Source organism: Empidonax traillii, unplaced genomic scaffold (assembly GCF_003031625.1).
Source record: "Empidonax traillii isolate 1590-97213 ecotype Southwest subspecies unplaced genomic scaffold, ASM303162v1 scaffold39:size2480183, whole genome shotgun sequence".
NCBI lineage: Eukaryota > Metazoa > Chordata > Aves > Passeriformes > Tyrannidae > Empidonax > Empidonax traillii.
In genome coordinates, this window is record NW_020955232.1 from 2,787 (window position 1) to 25,391 (window position 22,605).

The window sequence follows — 22,605 nt, forward strand, 5'->3', positions numbered from 1 at the left end:
CAGTTTAAAAGAGGTGAACTGTTTCCAGCGGCGGCGTTAACCTTGCCAAGATATTACTTTTAGAAAATCCGGACTCGCATGTTGGGGAAGCTTTTATTTGTAATTTTTATCTTATTGGAGACCGGCTTGCGCGCTGTCCCAGTTTAAGGCGCTGCAGACGTGCCACACGCTTCCCTCCTTTAATTTATAATGGGTTCTGTGAGTGCGTGTGTAAAGCTGCTGCCTGAAATAACCAGTTCTTGTGTATCATCAGCGATAATGGTGGCTGAGCAGGAGCTGATCCTGCCCTGGGGCAGAGGGATCGACTTCATGGCCTGCCCTATATTCACTGTGTCTGTGGCTGTCTGTGCAGTGGTGGTACAGCATGAGGTGATGAGGGTATCTCTTAAATAAAATGCTAAACAGGCTGCCTTTGAAAGCACCGGCTGATCTCTAAATAGCTAAAGTAAGGGCTAAACCTCGTATGATTATTAGTTGCACGGTACTTGCTGATTCCAAGTACAATTAACCAGAACTCGGAAATTAAGTGGGTGTGGTGTTTGTTTTGACAACTTGAAAAAATAATGCTGTGATGAATCAGAAAAATAATTCTTCAAGCCGTCGTTTGGAAGTGTGGCCATTTCTCAGCAGGCGCTTGTTTTGTCAGGAGTAGACTTAAATCTTGAAAAAAAATCTGAAAAAGGAAAACAGAAGACAAAACAAGCCAGTCCTGAAAAGTTATTGTTCAAAGCAGTTGAACACTGTAATTGTAAAGAACAGAAAGCTCGTTTAACTCAAAATATGTTATTTTCACAGGATTATGGACTTGCATCTGTAGTTAAGGAAAATTAAAATGTTACTGGCACTAACCCTATGTGATATAGTACTTAATCACGTGCAAGATGTAAACTAGAAAGTGGACACACTGCTGAATCAATCTTTCATAAGGTGTAAAGCGTTTCAGAGTTGGATTTTCAGAGGAGGAAAAATACTCAGGACCTCGGGAGGAGTCGATCTGTCTTTAGCCAAAGGCTGGTTCTAGAGGTGAATTCAGATTTGTTCCTAGCATGCAAGTGAAACTATTATTTATAACTTCATACCACCTAATTAAACATGTTGCTTTTTTGGGTCAAATTACAGTATAGTTTATGTTCCTGCTTACTTGGCTTCATTGTAAAACAGTTGCAGACTAGCAAGACTAGAAAATTTTTTTGCAATTGGTGTATTTGACGTTTTACACTGACTTCTTGTGAGTATTGCACTTTTTTTTTTTAATAGAAATCCAGTCTCGCTTTTTCTTATGGATCACTGTCAGTTTGGAACATCAGGATTAGTTTGGTCATTTCCAGCTAATGCATTAGTATTTGGAATTGCAAGTTGTTTTGTTTGGGTTTTTTTTCTCTTTTATTTTCTTTCTTTAATAGTAGAAAGCTTGTGAAAGTGTGGATTTGACGGCCAGTTTTAAAACCCTTTATTGTTACTGGATAGTGAGGCTTGTGATACCTGAGCAATGAGATTCCCTTGGTAGTCTGGCCAAGGCAATCCAGTGTTTTGAACCTCCGCAGAACATTCTAAATCCTCACAAAATTAACATTATTGAGTGGGAAAGGCTTAGAGATAAGCATTTTGCTGTGCACAGGTATTTAAGAAGTATGTAAAATTATTTGAGGACTGCACAGAGTCACCCTAATTAGAGACTTGAACTAGATAAGCATGTAAATATCTAGGACACTAAACTGTGATTCAGAAGGTAAGCTGCTATTCCCAGTTCAGCTCTGCCTGTTGCCCTGCTCTTCAGTTTCATTTGCATCCGATGCTTCAGTTCCCTTATTTGTCAAATGGGGTCGGTTGTTTTACCACCTCTGATAAAAACTGTGAATGAAAACAGAGCTGTGTAACGTTAGAATTTATTATTTTAGAAGCCCTTGATGGAACAGAAGTGTTAATTAAGGGAATTGTTCTCAGTACCTCTTTCTCTTTTGTGTGTGGAGCCCTAAACAGGGCCGTGTATTTATATTATACAATCCACTTATGCACAAGCCTCCCATTGATTCCAGCAGAGGCTCTGTGCATGGATTATTGATGTGATATGATCCGAGTCAGTTGGTGTTTGGCTCAGCTTGCCTTTGTGTTCTGATTAAAATATCTCTGTGGTTCACTTAATCCAGGAAATTTCTCCTCCTCCCCCTCCTCACTTGCTTTAAAACCACATCTTGTGTGCTTTGACCGAGGCTTTTCTTGCGGGCTCCCATTGAGGTGGTTGGTGGTACCAGTGACCCGTGATCCTCGTGTTCAATAGTGCTGTGGGCAGCCTTTGGAAGATTGAAATGTATAAACAGTGCTGGAGGCCCAGGATAGTACTTCTGTTTGTTTTCTGAATTTGATTCTAGTCATGCAGCAGCTTTCTTGTCCCCCAAATCCAATCCTGTGCCATTCCTCTTGGAAGAGACTGCAGGATTGGGTACTGACCAACTTCTGTATGTTTGTTTTAAGCTGCCTCTACAAAGGGCTCTAAACAGACATGCCAGAAGGTTAAAATCCTGCTTCTACTTGACAAATAGACCAAATTACAGCACTAATTAGGGCATTGAGGTTTCCCTGCGTTCCCCAAACTCTGTGCTTTGTCTCTGAATGCTGGAGCTTTTCTGGGACAGAGCAGTTCCGTTGCCAAGCTCCGTTGGTTGCTGGCTGTTCTTGCCAGTGCTGGTGCCAGGTAACACGTTGGGTCTGTTGTGTGCGCAGAATGGAGACACCCGTCCACGAGACAGAGAGACCAGATCGTCTCCCAGAGCGCTCAGGGGAGCGGCTTTGCTGCCAAACCAGATTTAGCAGGGTCACTTCTGTTCTGCTGCAGGGCAAAGATTACCTATTTATAGGTAAAAGCTGTTAAATGTAACAAACACCCCCGATTTTTCTTAGGAAAGAAGTTTTTAAATTGATTAAATATATATATATTTGTACTTTAGACACGAGCAGCCTCATCTTTTCGCACTGTAATCTCTTCCCAAGGTAGACATTAAAGATAGCAGGGGCCACGTGGCCTCCTCATGGTTCTAGACATTTGCTTTGCATTTAACACTAATTCTCCATGTTTTCCTCTCTTATGAGTTCCTTTTATTATAAACAAATGTGTTTTAACACAGAAGAACGTTAAATATGTTTCAATCCCTACCCATCAAAGTGGATAACTTGTACCAGTAGTTTTAAATAAAAGTTGTCCCAAAAGTCTTTTAGAGGAGGGCTTGTAATTTTAAATAGCACTGTAGGGAAATACCAAGAATATAAAAATACACCTGAGTGGTAAAGTAACCACTTGGCTTGGTTCTAGGGAGAGAAAAAGAGCAGATACAGAGATGGAACACAAAAAAACTAAATGACATAAATAGGCATTTACCAGCTAGCAGAGCTTCATCCTAAGTCTCTTTTTGCTAAATAAATATTTTTTCGTGCTAAACTAACCTCATATTTTTATGGCTTCCCTGTCAGCTCAGTAGGCTCCTCATTTTTAACCCCAAACTACTTAGTCTGTTACTGCTGCAGTAAAAAGTGTCATAATAAGATATTAATAATTATACTGTAAATATTAGTTATTTTTGGTGGTGTCAGAAAACGGGCTTGTTAATTGCAGTAACACATTAAGTTTTTCTTAACCTAATGTTCGATATTTTTAGCTGGGACTTGGAAGAAAACATGAATTTTTGGCAGATAGAATTTCCAGAAGTCTTTGGTCGCCAAACTGGATGTATTGTTATATAATGGCATTTGGTGACGTGCTCAGCAGTGTAAGCACGTAAGGATTTAGGGGAGCAGTGTGCCTGTAACAGCATCTGTCTGCACTGGTACAGCTGGGAAAGAGAGCTGCAGGATTTACTTACAGGAACAGAGTGTGTTTTGCAGAGCAGTGTCTGGGAATTGCAGTAACAGCCACGTGAAAGTGGGTTTCCCATGGGCCACTCTTACCAAATGAGTATTGCAATCTTTTAATATCACTGCAGCTGGAAGAGCTTTCTCCAGTGGAAGGGCTGCAGAAGGTGAGGCAATGTACTGTTTTTCAAGATATGATCTGCAGCTCACATGAAATTTCTCATCTCATCGTATTTATTGCTTCCCCTTCTATTTTTCTTTTTAATAGGATTTTGAACAATTTTTCGAGGAAAAATGAAAAAAACCCTGGTTTTCCTCCAGTTTGTCTTTTTATGAGGGTGTGCAGTGTTAGGACAAGGAGTAACAGCGTTAAACTGAAAGAGGGCAGATTTGGGTTAGGGTTAGGACTTGGGTTAGGGCTGGGGTTAGGACTTGGGTTAGGGCTGGGGTTAGGCTTAGGGTTAGGGCTGGGGTTTGGGTTAGGGTTAGGGCTGGGGTTAGGGTTATGGTTAGGGCTGGGGTTAGGGTTATGGTTAGGGCTGGGGTTAGGGTTATGGTTAGGGCTGGGGTTAGGCTTAGGAAGGTGTTCAAGGCTTGGAGCAATGTTGCCTGGTGTAAGGTGTCCCTGCCCATGGCAGGGGGTTGGACTGAAATGAGCTCTTAGGTCTTTTCCAACCCAGACCTTTCTCTGATTCTCTGACTGTGTTTTCCATCTGTTTGTCTTAGATGTCTCTGCTTTCCTCTTGTAGCAAAAAGGTTTTAAAACTTTCAAGTATTTTACTTGAACTGTAGCTCTGTCTCACCTGCTGCTATCTTTTGTTCCCTTCTTTCCCTTCCCAATACAAACTTGTTTTAGTCTCATTCTTCTTTCCATGCCGTCTTTGGGCCCACATCCAAAATTTAAACTACCTCTGCATCTCTTTTCATGTTGCAAGTCATGGAATGAGCTGTTTGCAGGCAGTGTCTGAAGAGTATCTCCTGCAAGTTCACCCTAGGTCCTCTCCACACTTGTCCTGACCCCTTGTACTCGGTACATTCCCTTCCTCCTCTTTGTCCTGCCAGCTGCCACTAGTGCTGTTTACTATACTTTTTGAAATCTTCCTTTTTTTTTTTTTTTTTGGCTTCTTTGAATGTTCTCTCCTCCCCCTCATGTCTTGTTACACTCTTTTTCTCTCAGAAGATGATCTTTCTACTTCCATCTTCACGTTGTGAAGATTTGCAGGACCTTGTGCTTGGTTTAACACTCCCTCCCTCTCTATGTCTCATTTCTGGATAATCAAATTTTGCAAATAAAAATGGAACTATCGGATTTAAACAGCTTACTCACAGCAAATACTCTGTGCTCTGGATCCAGTGCCATCTGTCCCAGCTAAAATGTTGGCTTGTCTGACATCCTGAGATTGCGAAATTGTCGTCTTAAGCTTAATGAGTCTAAACCAGAGCTCTTACTGCTGCTTCCACCCCCTTGCTCTCTTTGATGTCTGTGGACACACGCTGACATCGCCAGTGGTTATTGACAAGTAAACAGCGAGACTTTGTGATTTATTGTTTCCCAAAAAATTGTCTGTAGAGAAGTTGTAATAAATATGGCAGCGAAAGGGCAATGCAAAAGTACTGAAATGCTTTTTTGTCTCAGAGGTGTTCTCCTACGCAGTATCAGTTTTCCTGTTTAATTGCACAAATAGAATTAATCTGGTTGTGGCATTTTCTGTGTGAAAATGTGTGACGTTTTCTATAGACTTCTGCATGGGGCTACCCAGCCTGTGGGTTAGTGTTTTGTGATGATTGAATGGATCTGTGTAGATTTTTTTCTTCCTTTTTAAATTAAAGTGATAGTTAATGATGTCTTCTTCTCTTTGTCTCCCTGTAGTACCTAAGCACGTATGAAAGGATTGCACTGATTTCAGTGAAGAGTTTGGATATAACGACCGTGTGCTTTGTTCACAGAGGATGAAAATAAGTCCTTAGCACTGGTTTATTTAGGAAAACCTGTCAACAGACAGAACTGGGGGACAGGGATGCCAGGGAAGTGAAGAACATGTCATATTTTACTCAGGTTCTCAGAAGAGAAATTATGGGAACAGACGTAACGTTGGCATTTGTGGCTTCTTCACTGGGCATTCTTGTCAAGCACTGTGTTGTACAGGAAAGGTGGATGAATTAGGTAGTAAAAGTCTATTTATTTATGCCATTTGTATAACTTTTAACATCTATCAAATTGTTTTAAATTGCATATGACTTCCTTCTTTTAATTTCAACAATTTCATGGGAAAACTTAGTATTGCAAATCTTTTGGACAGCACCATTTCCTTTTAGTGGGATAGACACACAAAATCCACTAGAAAACCATGTGTTTTGTGGTCCTCTGAGATTTGCCTGAAGAAGGAAATGGCTTGACCTATTTGGTTGCTATGAAGTAAAAACATTCTTGTTCTCTCTCTCCTTTTTTTTTTTCTTTGTGAACATCTGTGTCACATTTATTTCATTACTTTCTGAGGTTCTTTAAGCACCATTATTTGGTAATGTAAAGTTTTATTTAAGGAAAATAAAGTGGTGCGTAGCTGCTTCCACAATTTCTGATATTTGATTATGCAAAGGTATAAGTGGGTTTCCAATGCAAGTTGACATGTTGAAAGGCAACCATTATCTAGCATTTCCTGGGAAGAAAGTGTTTGAAAATCCTGTAGGATCTCATGGAGTTAACAGGAAGTGCTTCATGCTGGAAACTTGTGAAATCTAAATCAGGATCTCAGCTAGGATTTGGAACACTGGAGATCTTTGATCTAATTTTTCAACAGGTTGGGCTTCTTAGCATAGTTTTACTAATTAGCCTCATTTTCAGATGTTTATTATAAAAAGAAATAGTTACCTTGTGCCAAGTGTATGGAAGAACTGAAGCTGATGCTGTTATTTAGCAATCCAAAGGAAATTGTCCCAGTGAGAACAGAGTTTGCTGATTCTGCTAATAATTCTTCTGAATTCCAGGAGAAAATTCTTCAGTGAGGATGGAAGATCAGCCCGTTTGCGAGAGTTGAATCTGAATTCAGGTCTGGTTTTTGCTGTCACACCCAAGGGCTCAGTTGGATTTTGAGGAGCTGCTGCTGTTCTTTGCAGACCCAGGTCCTTAACACCAAAGGAGAAACCAGCACTGATATTTAGACAAAATACGTTGAATTTGTTAACAAAACAAGAAAGCTCTGTGAAAACAACGAAACACAAGTGTGCTGACTCTTGGGGTATGGAAGAGCCTAATGCTGACTGTGGGAATTCATTTCAGTGGCTCTCCTATCTAGCTCCCAGTTCTCACACAGCTTGTAGGAATATTTACTCCTCAGTCAAATGAGATTGAAATGGAGGCTGCGCAGGGCGCACGTTGGCAGGAGGAGTTGACGGGTAGGAAAAGAAACGTGTCCAATCCCTCTGGTGCTCACAGACTGAAAAATTAGCATATGCAAGTAAGGGAACTGCCTCATACTGTTTTCTCTAAGGGAACCGTGAGATGTAATCACTTAATGAGTCACCTCTACATTTTTATACAACAGCCTCATTAATACTCAGTGTATTAATTAATTAATTAACTTCTAGAATGGAGACTTTTTAAAATTTTTGGTTTTAATATCTGATTTGTATTGCAATTACCATTCATGCTGTTTTCTTGTTGAATTCCAAGTATTCAGGAGTCTATTTGCTGTTACATTTTTGCTTTCATGTACTGTAGATACCACGTTCCTTAATAAGGTCCTTGTTTAGCTCACAAGCAGTGTTGTCTGGAGGGTCACATTCTGACATCAACAGATCCCGTTGCCTTCCTACAAGAGAGAGGGGGAATTGTCAAAAGGGACATTTGTAGTTGCATTGGCTATTATAAAATACGGAATTATGGTTGCTTGAAGCAATTTCTTATATTCAGGAGTCAGATTCCAAATGCTCTTTTTTTTGTTGTTTCTTACTCATGGAAGTTTGGACTAATGAACTTCCTGCCCCGTCATTCTGCTGCACCGAGGAGGAATTTTCCCACCAGGCTGTGAGCTCCTCAGCACAGCTCTGACCCCTTGCAAATGCAATTTTTGAATGTGTAAAGCTGCTGCACGTTTTTGTCTCGGTGTCTTGTAACTGGTCAGCTGGGGCATGTGGAGGGAAGTTTTTGCAGGAAGCTGAGGTTAAACCAAAGTGGTTGCACGAAGAGCCTGTGGCTCTGTCTCTGACCACTGAACTCCTTGTGTGTACAGGGCAGGGGCTTGGTCCTGTGTGGGACCATTCTCAGTTTTCCCTGAGAAGGACCTGACCCCTCTCCTGTACATGGCCAGTGCTCCACTGGTTCCAGTTGCCCACTCAGGAGCTGCTGTGTGCAAACTGTGTGCACTGATGGTCCATTATAACAGATCTGTGGATTGATCTCTGCAGTTCATTGTGTGGGGTAGGTGAATGTGCATCTCTGCAGTGTTTTGTGGTTCTCCCTTTTTTCGTTTTTCTTATTTTTGGATCTATTTTTAATTTATTTTTTCTTTTCTTTTTAACTGAAAGTGTTCTGCTTGGACCCACCCAGAACAAGCACTTCATATTTCAGGAGTCCACCTTCAAGAACCTCCGTCAGGCTGATGTTATCTTTGGTTTAGTCTTGTATTTTGCAACCCCAGTATACACTAATAGGGGAAAACTCATTTTGCCTGTAGCATCTGTCATGTAAATGCCTAAATGGGTAGTCCATATTATGGAACTGTGTGTTTATAGACTCAAGAGTAACTGTTTTATTTTATACAACTTTATTATGATTTAACTTTCTCTTCTGCAAGTCAGTCTTGACCTACTATACCCTTCTAGTTATTAAAATTATCATATCATGCACTCCCAGCATTTTAAAGCAGCATCCAGCATTCATCTGGGGACAAGGAGAATGTCTGTGCTTGTTTTCCCACCATCTCTTATCGTTTGTGCTGCTATTCCTGAATTGCAGTTTGTATTTCCTCAGTGGAAGTTGAAACTGGTAGCCAAGGTTAGTCAGAGTTTAGGGAAGTGCCTGTTGTGTCTATGAAAACATTTACAGTCGCAGAAGGGAGAGATTAAAAAGGTTTCAGGTACGTGGCTGGTTTATTTGTGTAGGTGTTGCTGGTTAATTCTGTAAGCTGGGAATCTCAGGCTGGGTCCTAAGCCTGTCTCGTGTGTATTATGTGAGGTCAACCTTTGCAGGCAGCTGGTTACATTTCAGTTTGCTCTACATGTTTTAGCAAGGACAGATAAACAGGACATATGGAGTTGATTATTTTTTTGGCTATAGGAAGTGGGTTTTTGTGCATTAAATATAGTAACTTTCTTTTTTTTAAGTATCTGAGAGGAAGCTTCCCCACACCCAGTGATTTAAAAAAAAAAAAAAAAAATCAGTATACATGTAACTTTCTTCACTCTCATTTTGTGCAGTGTAAGCTGGAAAGACTGCAATGTTTAATCTTGGTCTTGTACCAATAAATGACATAGTATCACATGAATGTTCTAAAAGATTAGGTGATATTTTATAAGAGCAAACATAAAAAGAAGACTAGTTGAAGTCCTTCCGCTGTGAATTCAGAATATAGAGAGTATGTGTTATGTTATTGTTCTTATTTTGCTGGAAACTTATTTATTTTGCCTTCTATGACTTCTACCTGTGTAGTAAGCTTGAAAAAACCCCATGTGTTATGAAGGGGAAAGGTTGGGTGAAATTGGTAATCCAAATTAAATACAAATAATACTCTCAAGTTTAGGGAGCCTGTGGGTGGGTGGACTTGGCAGACCTATCCATTGTGGTATGTTAGACTTGAAAGAGCATATGGAGATGATTATTTTCTGGCATTTTGTAGTAAAGGTTTTCGAAGAAGGAACTTTTAAAATTTTTAATTTTTTTTGCCTTTTTTTTTTGAAAAGAGGTGAAAAATAGGAAGAGTACCATCAGTTTGCTCTGAGGAGTATAACGGTTTGTTGTAGTAGCCTGTGGCAAAGCAATTTATTCAAAGGTAAGCTGCTCAAAGAAATTCTCCTACCGTTTTGCTGTTGGCTCTCTTGTTTTCTGCAGGCAGCCAGAGATCCTGTGCAGCTGGGACTAATACAGGATCCAGCTGGAACTTCTTTTATTGTTGTTCAGATGTCCGGTGATGGTCAGATCGGAGTTATTGTGTGGAAATTCAGTAAAGGAAAAGGGTAGGGTGGGAAAAAAAGTGACTCTCCATAAAAATATTCCAGTAAAAGCAACAGGAACTAGGAGTATCCATTTCAGAGCTCTGCCATAAAGCCCATCCTGAAACACTTAAACGCCTTCAGATTTTTGCTGGAGACTTGAAGTCATCTAAGAGTTTTTGGGTTGTTTTTTTAAACAGCAACAAAGTTGGCTGGTTGGAGTGGGAAGGTGGCTGTTCTTTTGAGTGACTTAATGGAAGAAAATACTGTTTTCTCATTCCCAGTACAAGGTTTTAGCTAAAACAAAGTTCTTTACTCTTTAAGGCATGGGTACAGTATGTAATGCTACAACATGGAGTATGTAAAACAGGTTGGATTTTACCAATTTCACTTATTCTGTGTTTCACTAGTCTTTGTTCTGCAGAGCCTAAGGCTGTTAGGAGGGGAGGACCCTAATATTTCTCTGTAGAATTTGGTTTATTTTTGATATATGAGGTGTTTCCAACTCCATAGACCATGCCTTGGATTGAGAGTAAATGAAATAAGTGAGCAATACAGCAGGTGGAGGGAATGGCAAGACTACTTGATGGTGATCAAAGTAATAAATTCTTTTTGCTTTCAAAACAGTTTGGTTTTTTTCCCCCTTGACAAAAGGTCACATTTCTTAGGTTTCTTTAGAACTGTAGCAAATCATGGTGTTGTTTAGTTACTTGAGACTAGAGATGCCAGTGTTGGAATGTTCTGTCCTTTGGGCGTCTTCCTTTCCAAATCTTCATTCCAAACTTGAGCTTGGCTGATGGAGTCCATCAAATAGCTCCCTGAATTTGAGAGTTCTTTCACTGTTACTTCAAGTCTTTAGTTTTGAATGTCGTGACTCAATCAGTTCGTAATTGCACCAGTCTAATTTAATAAGCTTAATAACAATAGTATACAAATTGTAAGTCCTGATTGACTGGAAGAGCTGGCTTAAAATGCTGTGAGTTATTTCCTTTAGTACTGCCAGTGACATGAATTTTAAAACATAACTACTGTCTCAGACATAATCCTGGACAGTGCATTCTCTTCCATGTGCCTTAATTGGTTGTTGTATTAATTTTTTTATTGGAGGACAAGTGAAAAAGAAAGGATAAAGGTTTGTGGTCAGTGTTTGGCCGTGGGACAGCCTGGCACTTTGCCCCGCAGTGCTAGAACAGAACAGCAACAACAACTTCTTTTCCTTCCTGAGCTAGAAGGAGCTGAGCTGTGACTTCAAAGTGGAAGTGAAATGTGGACAAACACTGTGCTTTGAAGGCAAAACACTTCTGGCACAAACCAATTTCAATGCAGAAACATCAATGATGTCCTTGTAAAAAGTCATTTTTGGAGTTCTGGAGCATGGGCACCCATACCAGTGGTAAGGATGAGGATTTTGTTTGGGTGGCAGGACTGATGCTGCCTGTGGATGAGTGACAGTAACAGTTGGTACTGGTTTGGGTTTTTTTTTAATTGGCATATGTCTCTTCTCTTTAATTAAACAAATGATGACATTTATATTGCTCTATTACTGCATTGCGTGATGTATATTGTGTACATCTGTTTGAGCTTTAGTCAGATTGTTTCCTTTCCCAAGCACCTTTGTATTTTATCTTCTAAATATAATATTTTAAGTGAACACCAGGCAAATAATTTGCTTTCCCTATTTATTTTTTTATTGTTATTGCAGTGATTAAATAACAAGAACTACATTTTATTTACCCTTGTTTTGTAAGAATGGTAGTCAGAGTTCTTTTCTCCCAGTTTTTAAAGGCTGTGGTATTTATTTGAATTGGGAAGAGCCCAAAGGAATCTCTTCCAGTTAATTGTGAAGTGCAGGTCAACTTCCAGTGCATTTTGCAGAGGTGGTTGTGTGTAGAGTCTGTCAGTACTGAAGACCGTTAAAACACAGTGACTCAAATGAGCAGCTTTGCTTACAGATTTGCTTTAAGATGCTTTGGCTGTATTCAGGATACATTAGAAGAAAAATTAAGAAGATATTTCTAGCTTGAGAATAAAATCTACGAGTGAAATTGAAGAAGGTAGGATGATGTCTTGAGTGTTGGAGAGAGAAAACGCTGCATTGCCACTTCTACTGTGCTGTGGTTTTCTGTGGAGCTCATATGGACTTGGGAGAGGATTTTCTAATGTGACTGGAGAACATCAGAAGGTCCTTCTCACATTTGAGAAATCATAGGACAACAATTCTAGCAAAGTTCTGGCTTTTCACTACCTTGTTTTACATTTTTGAAGAAAGGGTTTCCTGCTGAACAAACACATGTTAGCCTGATAGCATTTTCCTGTATTTGAATTGGGAACAGTCAAACGACTCAAAAAAAATTTATGTCAAAGCAGATACAGGGTTTTAGCATAGAATATGTGCCTACAATAAATCTATTCAGCTAATCAGTCTGCTTCCTTTCACTCCCACCCCCTTGCAGCTGGAAGTTCATCAGCTTCTCGCTACTATATCTGGCTTCCTCTTGAGACTCTGTGGGGCAGAGTTAGCAGTGGTGGCAGGCACTAATGAACAATGTCCTGATTATATTCGGCGGGGCTGTAGAAGTTGTCATTTTCCATTGCTGCCATTTCTTATGGAAAACATGTCATCAGTGGAGTGTGAGCACATCTTGTGTGCCGTGCAGAGCTGCTGCTGCAGGAGTTGGGGAGAGCATGTACATCACCATTACATCAGTGGGAGGTATTTTTAGATTTCATTAGTGACCAATTTGGCATTTAGAATGGAAAATGGATGACAGGGTTTTATTTTCATAAGTTCTTAGGCTAGGGTAATGCAGGATGTCTAGACTTTGATAGTTTGTAATGAATTATGCTTTGAGATTCTTTGGCACATGATGAGACTTTTTTTGAGGTACAACTGTGGAAGAATTCAGGAAAAAGAAAAATTAGGTGCTTCCATTTGTAAACGTCATGATAGAATATTTGCAGTCAGATCTGATGGAATCTAGTTAAAAACTTGTGTAGCAGTGATTTTTGTTGACCTTTTCTCTGTAAAGGATCACAGTGTAACTTTCAGAACCAGCTGTTGGACATGTGGTGATACTGGTTAAACATCTTCAGGGTCAGTTGGGTTTGGCACTCCTGTGTTCTGGTCCAGCTTCAAATGCTTCCAACAAAATGTCAAGGTCCACTTTATTAAGACATTGGAAAGATTGTAGCACAGATACTGTGATTGAAGAATATTTTAGAACTAGTTTTTGTATAATTTTGAAGTGGACTCCAGACTGCAGCCTGTCTAGATGTACTAGACAGAGGCTGTCAGGCTTAGATGATTATTGGTAACAAAAACCTATGCTTAATAGTGCCACCACTTTTCCTGCCAACAGCTTTTCTCAGTGGTCAGGAAATACTTAAAGCGATAAGGAGGTGACCTGTGAATGGCATTCTCCAGGTGTTCTGTACTCCCTGCTGTGTTGTCCGTGTTTGTGACACAGAGAATTCCTGAACTGCATCCGTAGGTTTTTCCACTCCTCATCCCGTGAGCTGTGGCAGCAGAGCTGCACACACCTGCTGCAGACTCCTGACACAAGTTACAGCTCGGGATTTCTGGTTGCCTAAGGCAAATTTAGGGTGATTGCAGGTATGTTAATATGAGTCAGATTTTTTCAGCCCTGTCCAAAGTTCGCCTTTGTGCAAGGCAGTGAACAGGTGGGACACTGCTCTGAGGGGACACTGCCTCTTTGCAAAGGTGTTGGGCAGAGGCTCCAGCCAGCCATGCTGTCGATGAAGCTGGTATCTGCAGGTGAAGAAATCACCATTTCCTGTAGGTTTTACTCATTTAGGAAGTGATACCCTTTTTGTCATTTTGAGGGGTAGCAGAACTAAAACATTGGGTCCTTCTCAATTGTTTCCCAGTCAACAAAAATGTTCCCTATCCGAGCATGGCAGGATGAAGGGGAAATCTGAGAAAGAATGTTTATTAATAGGAGCGGTGGGAGCTGGTGGATTTAAAAAGAGATTGAGGGTTGAATGCCAGTTGCTTACATTTGCAGGGAAAATGCTGAATTTTCTATGCTGTAAGTCTGAGATATTGAGAGTAATGAAACTAAATTACTTAGATCTTTGAAGTTGTATGGATATGATTTTTTTTTTCTTGTTAAGTACTTAGCTGAGAAAAATGATTAAATTATTTGAAAATAAAGTACAAAAGATTATGTGTTCAGATTATTTTTCACTGATCTCTGGAAGGAATGCAGTGATTTTGCCAGTAAGGGGCAGAGAAAACAGCTTAGAAAGGCCAATGTAATATTTTAGCAGATTTGGTCGAAACATTTAGGGCAAGTTTAAATGCAAGAATGTCTTTATTCAAATGAGTTTTTGATCAGAATGCCAGAAGGTCTGGTTGGAGTATGAAAAATCTTCCTTTTTGTACTATATAACTTATGTCTGTACTGACAAGGGTTCCAGCAGATGCTGAATGTGCTCTGTTTTGGCAGTCTGGAGAGCCAGATTTGGTATGAGCTGCTGATGGGCTTGTGCCAAGCAAAGAATGAGACACCAGGGGTTTGACCTTACGGTAAGTGGATCCCTCCAGCAGACTTCTTATCAGTGGACCAGATAAAAAGCTCTTTTATATCAGGATTAGGGACCTGTCAGGCTAATTGTTTCATGGTGTGGTGGCAACCAGCAATTCACAAAAGCCAGGCAGACTCTTTTCTGAGAATCTGAAAATGGTTTGCAGTCTTGAACTGAGCCTTACTGTTCCTTCACTGACAAATCTGTGAGTAAATTCCTGACTCTCTCGATGCCCTTTCAGACTACAGGGCACGTGGCCCTGTTGATGTAATAGGAAGAAACTAGAGCAGTTCAAGCCTAAGATAGCCAAGAAGCAAAATACTGTTTTACCTATAGTGTTTTTCTCTCCAGGTGCTGCAGCTGAGTGGTTTCCATAGCAGGTACCAGGGTTACTTTTTTGGAGGAGGCTGCAGGAATGTCGAAGCTTTCACAACATCAGGGCATCACATGGTGCACAGAATTGTGCATCCTGGACTCAGTCTCATTTTGGGAGGATGTAAATGCTGCCTGAGCAGTTCCTTGATAGATGAGCAGTCCTGTGTGGCACTCTGAGCTGCCTTTGGAGACATTCTTCAGGGAAGGAAAATCGCTTTCAAATCCGGCAGTTGCTCCACCTCCTTCAGCGTGCAACTGATCTTGGAAAATGAATAAATAGAAAGCTTCTGCAATAAATGCTCTTCTGAAATCTAACTCCAGAGCTGTGTCAGGGGCAGGGATGGGGGAAGGGGGGAAAATGAACTTTGCCTTGCCTTTTCTGAAAACTGGATTGTGTGCTTTAGAAACAGCCGGCAGTCCTAAGTAACGGCTCGTGCTCCCCACTAACAAGCAGAGCCCTTGCTGCCAGGAGGAGATGTAGATGGAAATTTGTCACAGAAAGACTGTCTGAGCCCCAACTGTTTTGCTGGAAACACAGTAGGTCTGATGAGCTGTGCCTGTACACTGAGCAGGATTGGGGGGTATCTGGCAGCCGACAGCAGGGTCTGGGCTCCGGGACCCCTCTGCAGCTGCTCAGCGACATTCCTGTCAATTTTCCATGCTGCTACTCGAAATGGATCTGACAGGAATGTCTGCTACCACTCTGGTGTGTTTGCTTTTCAAGTCTATTTTCCAAGGGCTGTCCTAGGGAAAAATGTAGGTGCATGGCAGCCAACCGTTTCCTCTTCCCAGTAATTGGGGGTGATGTGGGAAACAGCCGTTTTGTAAGGGTGAAGCTGAAACACACTGCTGCAATTTATTCTTTTTTCCTTCTCGTGCCATTTCAAAAACTGAAGGAATCAGTGTTCTTTTTTGCCTCTTCCTCACCCAAGTGATGACTTAGTCTCTGCTTTCAGAAGGAGTTGTCCCATCCTTGGTCCAAGATGCTTGGATTCTGCAGCTGAAAGAAGTTTAGATTGGCAGCAGAACATCTGTGGTTAGTCCAGTTGTTCACAGGGACTCCTGGGACTTGTGTGCCAGTGGGAGATGGAGTGTCCTTGCTTTCCTTTTCCTCCTCACATACTCCTTGGGACTGTGAGGAGAAAGAGTCCTGTCTCCTCCAGTAGTTTAAACTTTGCCCCACACTCCGCAGAGTTGCCAGGAATCGTCCCAAACCCTCTGAAGTGAACCCAGAGCCCAGTCTTGGTCAGTGGCAGCAGTAATTCACCAATCCAGTCTCCCAATCTGTAGGGGCTTTTTTGACCTGTTTTCCATCAGCAGTCGGTGCAGGTCACTCTCCCATGCTGGTCAGCTGAGGAGTTGTTTAAAGCTGAAGTGTTTTTTAATTCCTGTCAGTATTGCCTGTATATTTGGCTCAGTCACAAGTGAACTGTGCTGTCACAGAAACTGGTCTTGGGACCATCCAGCCCCTTTCCATCCAGTTCTTTGGATGATTCTGTGTAGTAACACGCTACACTTTTATTGGGCAAAATCACAAATGCCCCAAGTTAAAAGGTGCATCCTGCTCTTATTGTGTGGCTTAAAAGATGTTGCTCTTTGAAAGCTATTGCACCTAGACATTTAAATTTCAGAATTTCCTCTTCTTGCTGCAGGCAAGCAAAATCCACTGCTCTTTTGCTGCCATTTGATCGTGCTGCAGTGAGTGAAGGGTTTCAGATGCTGACAGGAGAGCTCTGCTGTGCCACTCAGCAGTGCTGTGCGTAGCTGCCGTGGGGATCTGTCCCTCTCACCTCCCAGGCAGTGTTGAGGGGACACCCTGATTTTCTTCCCAAGACTCCCACTTAAAATGTGGCTGTTCAGCATTGCAAGTGGATCTGTTAAGTGCTCTCAGCTGTTCTCCATGGCCTCTCCTGGTGTTACTGTGGGATCATTCTCTTGCTCGGGCGTGCTAAATTTTTTGGTGACCTGGATCTCGCCATGAAACTGTACAAAAGCAACTCAGAATTTATAGACTTTCACTCTATAAAGACTAAATTTGGGTCAGTGCACACTGTAATGTAGTATACTATAAGCAAAGGCTTTCAAATGCAAACATCAGAGGAAATGTATTTGATTTCAGCTCTAGCACTACATAAGCTCCCCATTTGTTTCTCCAGTTTTGCACATATGGACGCTCCACAGAGAGAAGATGATTACTGAGCTCTCCCCAAATCATTTATCTGTGAGACTCTGCCTTGCAGCATACATACTGAGGAGGGGGAAAAAATAATTTGTTTCTGTTTGACAGTGTTTTGTTGATCTGATGCAGTGTAAAGGAAAGGCTTGAGGCCTCTTATTTTTGGAAGGGTGATACCTGTATTTATAGCGATGGTATTACTACACAAAGCTGATTCTCATCACCCCTCCCCGTTATTTGCTGAGCAGAAAAAAAAAATCAAATGCAGTCATTTTGTTAAAAGCTGAAAGCAGAGTAAGAAAATTTTAAGGCACTATAAATGCCCCACTGTGCCTAAACAAGCAGGACAAGGCAAGACTGTGCATTTTTACTTACAGTGCTTGGCACTGCCCTGCATTGCGTTTGTCCCACATTACTTGGGTGTTACTGTTTTCTGTGCTGAAGGAGGACCGTGATGTTGGGATGTGATAGTGTGACAGTGTGTGGCTGCAGCACTGAAATCTGAATGGTGATTCACCACAATTCCTGAATAGTAGCTGGTAACTGATGCTGATGAAGGCACATGTTGTATTGGGTAGTATTTCCTGTACCTGTGCTGATCTGTTCGTAGCCCTTTCCAAAACACTGCAGTGTGGCCAGCAGCTCCCTTTTTAATTTCCACATTAGCTGGCATCAAATTTTTCTGCACTTCTTAAATATGCATGGCCATGCATATTTTAACACTTTATATTATTAATGCAAGTATTAATGTATTTGGGTAAGAGACTTAGAATGTTAAGTTAAACTCAGCTTTCTTTTCATATTCAGTAATTTGTATTTACATATTTTAGAAAGAAAAGTTGCCCTAGAAGCATCTTCTGAATCTTGAAGCAAGAGTAGAGCGACTTCAAAGGAAAAATGCTTCTAAAAGGAAATCCATGCTTATCTATTTTTAATATCAGGTTGAACTACTTTTAGGATGTAGAGAATCCAGCCTGTACGGGTGGGGTTTTGGGGCTGAGCTCAGCTGCTTTTAGGGCTGCCTGATGTCGGGGGGTTTCTGTCCCCTGTACCTCCCCGCTGCCAGGGCTTTCCGCTGTGCCTGTTCTGTGGTCCCTTGGTGAAACCATTTCTCCTGCTAAACTGGGGCAAAAACAGACCCAGAAAAAACACCTAAAGTAGCAAAGCCGTGCAGGACCATACAGGAGCTGGTACCGACCACTACCTGTGCAGTCTCACTCAGAGTTTGTCCCTGTGTGGTTTTTCTTCTTTCTCCCCAAGTGATGCTCCTTTATTTGCTTAAAAGTGGTTCTTTTATTTAGTTGTTGCAAAACACTTGGTTTCCTAATGGAAATATATAAAATGGTGAAATAAAATACATTATTGAAGTAAAAGGCGAATATAATGTAATGGTGACTCTCAGCCCTGCCTGTTCATGAAAACAACAGGGCATCGACAGTAAAAAAGAAATACTCATTAACTAAATCACACCCTGCTTTCTAATGGCCGGTATCTGTGGCAGTGGCCTAATTAGGAGCTGAAAAGCAAGGGAGGTGCCTCTTGGGTTTCTGTGGGTACATCTGCGTGCCAGGTGAAGATGTGGAAGTTGCTGTGAAGCACCTCTTTGTGCTCTGGTGCCGTTAAGAAGGGCAGCTCATGGCCAGCAGCGAGGATTAGCAGCTCATGCGAGAGCTTTGGGAAGCCTTTATGCTCCCTCCTTCCCTGCCCAGCTGTTGTTGCTCGTGTTCTCTGCACACACAGTTTGTAAAGGCACATGTGCTGCTGTTGCTCCTGCTGCTGCTGCAAACTCCTCTTCCCTTTGTGCTCCAGAGACAGCAGCAAATTCGCAGCTCCCCCGGCAGGGCCTGCCTTGTGTGACACCTGAGGTCAGGTGGGTTTGGGGAGGCAGGTAAAACGTGTGCATTGGATTTTTCTCCTTCCCTCCAGGTCGATGTTACCTCGACCCCGATTTTGCACAATTTTGCAACTGCCTACTTTCTACTTGACTAGAGATGTTAACACTAATTAAATTATGTATGGCTGTTTCTGACCAGGACAAAAACATAATCTTGCCTTGTTTGAAGTAATTCTTATGGATTATAATAAATACTGTTTGGTTTTTTTGGACAAGAGATGATTTCACACTTGGTGGTGCAGTTAACACTGCTGGACCTTTTCTGTCTAGAATAAAAATGTATTTCATATTTCCAATTTTTTATGCTTTTGTTTGTTCTTAAAAAAACCCCATAAGTGCGCATCACTGATATAATAAATCTACTGTGCAGTAGAAGTAAAAGAAAAAAATCTCAAAGGTTTAGCAGGCCACAAGGAAACTATTTCCTCTAAATTCCTGAAAATGTATTTTTATGTGGTAACAGGATTAATATTGTTAGGGTACCCCCTCATATTATTAGAAGCCCAAAAGGATAATATCTTAACTATAACTTGCCTGAAAAATGTTTTCAGGAACATCTTGTGATGGTGTGGTGGTTTCCAGCTGAACAGTGAGAAGGCTGGGGGTGTGTTGGAGCTTCTCCTCGGCCTTTGGCCACTAATGTGCCTTCTGGCCACAGAGTCCCTCGTGACTGAGAACTCCAAATAACTCTGCAAGCCATGAATTCTGCCCTAAATTCCTCATACCACCAACTGGTGATTTTCTTGTGTGCGAAAGGATATTGTGCAGAGGATTATTTCCCCCCTCTTAATGAAAGTGTGATTGTGCTCCTATGCTGGAACAGACTTCATAGCAAAGATTCTCGAATAAGGGAGTTAAAAAGAAGGAAGCAACCAAATCCAGCTGGTTTCACTGATTGAATTTAGTGCAGATGTGGTTTGTTTCTGCACTGAGAAGTGAATCCATTCAGAAGGATGTCCTCCTACGAAAACTTGTATGGAATTTTTAATAGCCACAAGTGGTCACAGAATTGTTTATACATCTTGTCTGAAAGCTGGAAAACGTTCCTATAATTAAGTTTAAAAAAAAGGGAGCATGTAGGGGGGAAAGGAAGAGAGATAGCCTGAGAACATCCGTTGAGGCAAATGTCCTGAGACAATCAGATTTGTTCTCAGAGGTGGATGTATATTATTTTAAAGGCCAGAAGAAACACGTCTCCCCACTCTGTGCATGGGCGAGGATGAGTTTGTTTAGTTTTAAGCCTTGCATTGTGTAAATATCTTTACACTTGCAAGATGTCTCAACTGCAGCAAAATGAAATTCCATCTAATTGTTCTTTGCTTGGAATGCAAATACCGAGGACCACCAATTTGGGACCGACACACAAGAAGGAAAATATTTATCTTGATGAAACCAGAAAGTTAGTTAAGCAAGGAGAGCCAGGCAGTTGTGTTGCTTCATAAGTAGGGTTACAGAATGAGTGTTTTGTCTGTCGTTAGAGATTGTTGGATGTTTGCTTTCTGCTGGCTGTGGAGGTTTCACTGTGTCCTCTGGAGAGGCTGAACTCTGGATCGGTTGAAGGGGTTGGGTGAGGTGGCTTTGGCTGGTGACTGCCAATCGAGAGGCTGAAGTGAAGTTAAACTCGGGAGTTTTGGTTCATGTAATACCATTGGAGACCTGGAAAATTATTTAAATTTTACTCCTGAAAAAGGTGAGGATATCAGGACTTGGAAAGTACTAGCTTTGTCTTCTGTCATGGGGTTTGCTCCTAGTTTTCACTAACCCGTGGGGTTTGTTCACTGCACTGAAACGCTTTTGTTCTTCTTTAGCATTTAAATGTTCATGCTAACTCCTCCCATCCTGTCTACTTAGTGTTTAGATTGGTGAAACACCAAAAAACCAGAAATGACTCAGGCAGGACAGCTCCAGGATTTGTTTTACAGAACAAGTGTGTGCTCTGAGAGCTCTTCTGTGTGGAGGATTGTGTGAACACAGGGTTGGAACAGCAGAAGTGTTCTTGCTGCTGGAGGCCAAAGGGTGGCTCATGGGGAGGGGTCTCCCCAGCCCTTGCCATGGACCTGCAATATTTGTATAGGACTGTAAAGATATTTCAATGCACATTGTCCTTCATTGTTAATATTTCAAAAGCCTTCATTGAAATACAGAAATACTGTTAATTTTTTTTTTTTTTTAAGACACAGAGTCCCAGCAACAGGGGCAATGGATGTAAAGCCATGGAGCCTCCTGAGCAAACACCTTCAGCCTCGGCAGTTCCAGGCTGGAATGCCACAAGCAGCCTTTAAAGAACCTTTTTTTCAGTGCATTCATTTTCCTCCTGATATGTTTTCTCACAGCATGAGTAAAGGGAGGCAGTGATGATACACAAGGATGAGAATAAGGCAAACATCTTCACACAGGCCCGTTTGTGGTGACTGCAGGATAGGACTCTGAGGAGTCATCACCCCTTCTCTGTGTGAATGGAAGGAAAATATTGCCTATACCAATAATTTCTGGAAGCTGAGCAGTGCTGTAACTCCCACTCAGTTATATCCTGATTCTTCTATTCTTATCAAGAGACACTGGAATCTTTTGGCTCTGATATTAATACCATTATTTAAAGATGTTGCATTAATGTGCAGTTTTATCTAAGTGCTCTGCTAGCGCAGAATCTTCTTTTCCAGCAGACTCCTTGTCTTGCATCTGGCAGATAGGTATTTGATGTGATTTCCTAATGCAGAAGGCAGGCTGACTCCATTTAGTTTATTCCTTTTTTGTCTAACAGCAGCATTAATTACACTGGGAGGGTTGTCTGGGCTGTGATCAGAGGAGAGGAACACACAGCAGGCAGTGTCTGGGTGCTGTAGGAAAAGGACTGAGGTGTTTGAGTTCTTTTTTTTTTTTTTTTTTTTTTTGGTGGGTTGCTTGAGCATAGAAAACTCTCACAATTTCACGTTGATTCCAAAAAGCAATTTCACTTGTTCCAGATAGTCCAAACCTGTCCCAAGGAGCCTTAAGTGCACAGTAGGGAAATGGAGAAGAAACTGCAGTGCCACTCACTGATGTGCAGCTTTGGGAGGGGTTTGTGGTAGTGGCTAATCCAGAGATTTTGTAACTCAGCTTGAAGAAAAAGCGAGCACCATCTATGAATTCTAAACATTTAATGGATAAAATGATATTCTGTTGGGATTCTGATTAGTATTCTCAGTTGCCAGCTAAGGTGAGAGTTACCAAAGCGTCTTGCTGTGGCAAAAAGTTAAAAATGTAAGAACTCTTGCTAATACTGGTACTGCAAAACTTTAATGTGATTGCACCTACAATACTGCAAAAATGCATTAAGGATATAATTGATTATATACAGTTTGCCTTTTTTATACTCAGCATTGGATAACAGTCTCAATTGTTTTTTGTTGCCAGTCCTCAGTTAACTAGCTGCAATATTTGTGGGGTGTGTTTGTACACAGTGTGAGCACAGTCACAAAATCCCTTGAGCTTTGATGTTTTAAGATCTTAGAATATACATGTAGTACAAAGGTGTGATGTAGGATTGTGTATTTATAAGGTCTGATGTGAAGAGACTCTTAGCGCTATTTGCATGCAAGGAATTTTTAGGAGTGGGTAGGTTTCTGATGAGATGAAAAGAAAA

At 41.2% G+C, this 22,605-nt stretch overlaps 1 protein-coding gene across 2 annotated transcripts in view; it reads left to right on the top strand.

Annotated features, from left to right (window-relative positions):
* CYTH3 (cytohesin 3) overlaps nt 1–22,605 on the top strand; it is a 46,888-nt gene that overhangs the window by 1,175 nt on the left and 23,108 nt on the right. The window lies entirely within an intron of this gene.